Source organism: Myotis nattereri (assembly GCF_964212035.1).
Source record: "Myotis nattereri genome assembly, chromosome: 17".
Classification (NCBI taxonomy): Eukaryota; Metazoa; Chordata; class Mammalia; order Chiroptera; family Vespertilionidae; genus Myotis; species Myotis nattereri.
The window spans coordinates 45,434,812-45,441,145 of NC_138092.1; the positions used below are offsets into that span (position 1 = coordinate 45,434,812).

General features: G+C 41.9%; 1 pseudogene across 1 annotated transcript; it reads left to right on the forward strand.

Moving 5' to 3' along the window:
- The first annotated feature begins 4,853 nt into the window (after window positions 1–4,853).
- LOC308533680 (peptidyl-prolyl cis-trans isomerase A-like) lies at window positions 4,854–5,342 on the forward strand (annotated as a pseudogene). The gene has a single exon. The product of its transcript is annotated as a peptidyl-prolyl cis-trans isomerase A-like (transcript).
- Window positions 5,343–6,334: the final 992 nt, after the last annotated feature.

Here is a 6,334-nt window from a genome sequence, read left to right on the forward strand (position 1 = left end):
GCTTTATCTGGTGCTCACCCAAAGCAACAGCAATCTGTTCCACCCTGGAGGAGCAACTGGCAGCATTAGACTTAGTGGGAAGATGAAACACTACATGTAAAACTATATGCCATATTGTATTTCTTTCTTTATTTTTAAAAAAATGTATCTTTATTGATCTCAGAGAGAGGAAGGGAGAGGGATAGGGAGATAGAAACATCAATGAGAGAATCATTGATCAGCTGCCTCCTGCATACCCCCTACCGGGAATGTGTGCCCTGACCAGGAATCGAACAGTGATCTCCTGGTTCATGGGTCGACGCTCAATCACTGAGCCACACCAGCCAGACATGTTGTATAGGAGATTTGGTATCTTTTTCATGGGCAATTTTGACCATGTTTGTTTATAGTTCTTTCTTATCTAGTCTCAAAATCCAAAAAGTCTTGGTAAACACAGCAATGTGGAGGAACTCTCTTGGCAGCAAAGTCAATGATATTATTTATGATCATTGTCTTCCCATTGTGTTTGATTATCAGATGCTGCCAGACACCGCAGAAGGTCTTAACCAAGGGAGAACATACATAGCTTATCCCCCTTATAAAATACGAAAATTCTGACTTTCAAAGGACAGCTGACCCCACAGTTGCAGAATAGGGTTTGCGGATAGTAACTGGTTTTCAGATCACTTACTGCTTTTGCCCTGATGCCCAAGTAAGACGTTACCTACTGGAATAGCAACACCACTGTTACGCATCCCACTCAATAAATGCTCCCTGCCTATAGCCTCCTGTCAAAACAGTAACTGTGACTGAGAACCATAGGAAGCTTAGGTGGATTTTGTGCTTAAGATAAGTTTGGAGTACTTATTGTCTCATTTTTATATTCGTAGTATCAGATTAAAATAGTTGTGATATAATCCACCAACAAGGACTGAATATACCAACCACAAAGTCTTATCAATAAAATTGATAACCCTCTAACCAGACTGACCAAATAAAAAAGAGAGAAGAGCCCTAGCTGGTTTTGCTCAGTGGATAGAGCATCAGCCTGCAGATTGAAGGGTCCTGAGTTGGATTTGGTCAAGGGCACATTCCTTGTTTGCAGGCTCAATCCCTGGCCCTGGTCAGGGTGCATGCAGGAGGCAACCAATCAATGTGTCTCTCTTACATTAATGTTTCTCTCTCTGTGTCTCTCCCACTCTCTTCCACTCTCAATAAAAATCAAAAGGAAAAATATTCTCAGGGGAGGATTAATGAGAGAGAGAGAGAGAGAGAGAGAGAGAGAGAGAGAGAGAGAGAGAGGAGAAGGAGGAAGAGGAGGAGGAGGAGAAAGAGAAGAAGAAGAAAAAGAAGAAGAAGAAGACATAAATGACCAATAGCAGAAATGAATGAGGGAACATCATCCCAGCTCCAACAGATATGAAAAAGGATGGCAAGGGAATATTTTCAACAACTTCATGGCAATAAATTTGATGACAAACTTCTTAAAAGATAGAAACTACCAAAGATTACTAAAGAAGAATTAGATAACTCAAATAGTGTTCTAGCTGTTCTAAGTTACATCCTTACCAATTGGTCTAGATAATTTCACTTTTGAACTCTACTAAATGTTTTTAAAGATACAAAGGGATAGTAGATCTGGGGGCATGGGGTAGTAGAGAGAAATAATCTCAATTGTGGTATGAGTTACAGAATGTATACAGTTTTCAAAATTCTTCAAGCTACACCTAAAAAAGGTGAATTTTACTGTATGTATATTATACCTCAATAAACCTGAATAAGAAAAAAATGTAAAAGGGGTAACTACTAGTATTTGGGTGCCAATAATCCAGGCAGAGTCTGAAGTAGCAAAAACCAGCATAGAGAGTGCTCCGAAGACATTTCTCAGGAAAGCAAGTGTAGACAGAATGGTGGGTATCATACCAGTTTGGGTGGAGGACTTACCCACAAGCACAAGCTCCACTTGAAGCCACCACAAGGTCCCGCCTTCAGCTCTACACCTCACAGGCTCTGCAAGAACACAAAACCAGTCTGACCTCTGGGGGATTTCTCTCAGATGGTGAAATATTTTTCTTCCTCCTCCAAGGTTCCTGGGAGAAAGTGCATGTAAATGTGCGAGCAGGGTTCTCACAGAATGAAGAGGGCCCAGATGTCGCCAAACAAGCCCTTTCCCCTGGGAAATAACCTGCTATTCCCAAATGTGAAAGAGACTTCTTGAGTTTAACAACAAGACACATGAAAAAGTGACTGAAATCTATATCTTGGCTGAAAGAAAAAAAATACACAAACCTAAAGAATTCTGTTTGTCTCCCTTTCAGTCCCAGGTCCTAAGATTTTATTAAAGATTGAAAGTGTCACTTCTACATCCAATTCCCATTGTTTCTGTTTTATTTTGCTCCACGTTGTGACTGGTATGGGCTGAATTGTGTCCCCATCCCCCAACCTAACCCCTAGAGCAGTGATGGCGAACCTTTTGAGCTCGGCGTGTCAGCATTTTGAAAAACCCTAACTTAACTCTGGTGCCGTGTCACATAGAGAAATTTTTTGATATTTGCAACCATAGTGAAACAAAGACTTATATTTTTGATATTTATTTTATATATTTAAATGCCATTTAACAAAGAAAAATCAACCAAAAAAATGAGTTCTCATGTCACCTCTGACATGCGTGCCATAGGTTCGCCATCACTGCCCTAGTACCTTAGAATGTAACTATATTTGGAGATAGGGTCTTTAAAGAGATAATTAAGGCTAAATGAGGTCACTAGCATGGGCCTTAATTCCATTTGGCTGGTATCCTTATAAGGAGATTAGAACACAGAGAGAGGAGGCTATGTGAAGACAGAGAGAAAATGGCCATCTGCAAGCCAGGGAAAAAAGGCATTCAGAAAAGCACTAATAACAACAACCCTGCACATACCTTGACCTAGGTCTAGAATTATGGGAAAATAAATGTTTGTTGTTTAAGCCACTCCCTGGTTCATTGTGTCAGCCCTGAGAGATTCAATAGTGACTTTCTCTGTCCTGCGCACATATCAAATGCAGTTAAAACCCTGGATTAGGAAGCTGTGATCTCTACCCTGCTGGACCCAAGCCAGGGCCTTCACAGAAAAGGCAAGAAACTACAAATGAGCGGGTCCCACATGGAGCCAGATGTAACTCAACCGAGCTGGATGCTTATTTCACAATTGCTAACATGCAGTTGCAGTGTGAGCCCTTTCTGTGTGACATCCTGATGGCATTGCGCCTTCCTGGTGCCCATATTTGAAAATGAACTAAACAGGCATTTGGTTTGTTATATATTTTCACCTGAACAAATTTTATTCCTGGATCCAGTTCATCCTTTTCCTTGTTTATTGCTAATTCAGATGTGACAGTGAGCTATGCTGGGTGACAGTAATTTTGTATCCCCCCCCCCCAAAAAAATCACAACAATAATGTAAGAGTCCCCCCAAAAAAGAGTAAGAAGAGGATGAGTGAGGATATCTATTTTTAGCTGACACAGACTGAGCGTGTACTCTGAGCCATTGAGAGTACAAAGAGACAGGCGAAATGCCTCCTGGTCAAGGCAAACATGGCCTTGGGGCTCGTGTCTTCTCTGAAATGTCTACACATCTTAGTGGTTCACAACAAGGATTTTAAAACCAAAGTGGCCTGTATTTGAATTCTGGCTTCATCGCTAATTGCTCTATTTATTTGTCTAGTTTGTCATCTCTCTGGGGCCTCAGTTTCCTCATCTGTAAGACGGTAGTTGTATTATTGATAGAAGACATTTATTAATTGTGCTCATTCATGCTCAATAGAAACCATTAGCATTTGCATAAGAATTTGGGACATTGCAATGCACTTTAGATATGTTATTGTTTTTCTCACTCAAGTGCCTCTGTGAATCAAGGAAAGGTATTGCTATACTTGTCATATTTGTAAGAAAACTGAGTCTAGCCTGGCTGGTGTAGCTCAGTGGTTGAGCATCAACCCATGAACCAGGAGATCACGGTTCAATTCCTGGTCAGGGCATATACCAGGGTTGTGGGCTGGATCCCCAGTAGGGGGTGGGCAGGAGGCAGCTGATCAATGATTCTCTCATCATTGATGTTTCTTTCTCTCTCTCCCTCTTCCTTCCTATCTCTGAAATCAGTGTGTGTGTGTGTGTGTGTGTGTGTAGCTGAGTCTAAAGAGGTGAGATGGCTTGCCCATGGCCACACAGGGAGGCAATTTTAGACTCAGTTCCAGGTCTTGGAACTCATAATGGTCTGCTCTTTTCCATTTATACACTGCCTTCTCCTTCATTAAAAGTGATGTGAAGGCCTTTGGTTGCTTTAGGCAATGATTTATTTCAAAAGCTGTTTTCCTTCCTGAAAGTTAAAATCAACAACCTGTAAACCAGGCAGACTCCAACTACACCAGACAAATACTACTCTACTAAATGCCTGTTACTAGAATAACCAGTAGCAACAATGATGATCTTCACAAGAAATTCATGCACCTCCCTTGGGGCTTCCTGCCTGGAATCAGGTCATTTTAAGAAGTCATTTCATATCACTGTACATTGAAAGGCAACTGCGATTGGTGTGTTCAGAGCACACTACCCGAAGGCAGCCCACTCCCTGAGCTTTGGCTGCTGAAGGCAAGGGCCATTAACTGGCCTTCCAGTTCTGCATCACAGAATTCTACCCGGGTGACCCTGAGTGAGCCCAGAGTCAAAAGGCCATTACCTGGGGTGTGCTCTCTGAAGCAGATATCTCTGGGCCTGGGCCTTGGATTGTAAATCAGTATTGCTTACTTAGACTTTCTTGAATGCAATGCTCAGTAAAAAAAAAAAAAAAAAAAAAAAAGGCAGACGCCCCCGCCCCCAGAGCTGCCCGTGACCAGCCATGGTGAACCCCATCGTGTTCTTCAACATCGATGGCAAGCCCTTGGGCCATGTCTCCTTCGAGCTGTTTGCAGACAAAGTTCCAAAGACAGCAGAAAACTTCTGTGCTCTGAACACTGGGGAGAAAGGATTTGGTTATAAAGGATCCTGCTGTCACAGAATTATGCCGGGATTTATGGACCAGGGTGGTGACTTCACGTGCCATAATGGGCACAGGCAGCAAGTCCATCTAAGGGGAGAAAATTGAGGATGAGAACTTCATCCTGAAACATACAGGTCCTGGCATCTTGTCCATGGCAAACGCTGGACCAAACACAAATGGTTCCCAGTTTTTCCTCTGCGCTGCCAAGCCTGAGTGGGTGGGTGGCAAGCATGTGGTCTTCGCCAGAGGACAGAAGGCCTGGATATTGTGGCAGCCATGGAGCGCTTTGGGTACAGGAATGGCAAGGCCAGCAAGAAGATCACCATTGCTGACTGTGGGCAACTCTAAGAAATTTGATTTGTGTTTTGATTTTAACCACCAGACCATTCCTTCTGTAGCTCAGGAGAGCACCTCTTCACCCCAATTTGCTTGGAATGTTCTATAATCTTTGTGCTCTTGCCACAGTTCATTGGGTTCCATAATTTCCTTATCCCTTCTCAGTATAGCTGGATTGCCGGGTTAAGTTTATGATTATGAAATAAAAACTAAACAGTTTTCTGTCAAAAACAAGATATTTACATCATGATCCAGTTACAGGAATATTTGAAAACAATGGGTAGAGAAATCAGTTTAGCAGTTTAGTGAGAACACACAGTTTTAATAATTAATTGGAATGGAATGGGATGGAACTGAATGGAACAGAATGAAATTAATCAGAACAGAATGGAACGGAACAAAATGGAATAGAATAGAATAGAATAGAATAGAATAGAATAGAATAGAATAGAATAGAATAGAATAGAATAGAATAGAATAGAATAGAGGTTGCATATAGTAATGATTACGTATCTATCTATCAATCTATCTATGAACTGGGACATCATGTTTAACTTATTTCCTCTTGTGGGTCATAGGCAAAAATGTCTGAAAGACCCACGTCTAAAAGAATGCCAGTAAAGGGGGTTGGAGTTGAGGGTTTGAATGAAAATCCATAATAAGATTTGAGAACATGAGTAAATTCTACTTCTCTGACTGGGTTCTTTCAATGGCTCTTCACCCTCACTCCCTAGCCACCCGCTTCCTTGTCTGGTGTCCACAGTCACATGAGGTGATTGTACCTCATGGCTGGCCACTTACATGGCTCACTCTCTCATCTTAGGCTTCAGCTATGTGCAGTTTGGGTAACAATACAAGATCCCTAATTCCTACTGGCTTCTGCTCATATTTCTTCTACTTAGAATTCCCATACTCACTGTTCTTTGCCTTGGCAGCTCCTACTCATGCTTTCTATTGCTCAACTAAATTGCCACCTACCCCCTCCAGGAAACTTTCTTGAATCA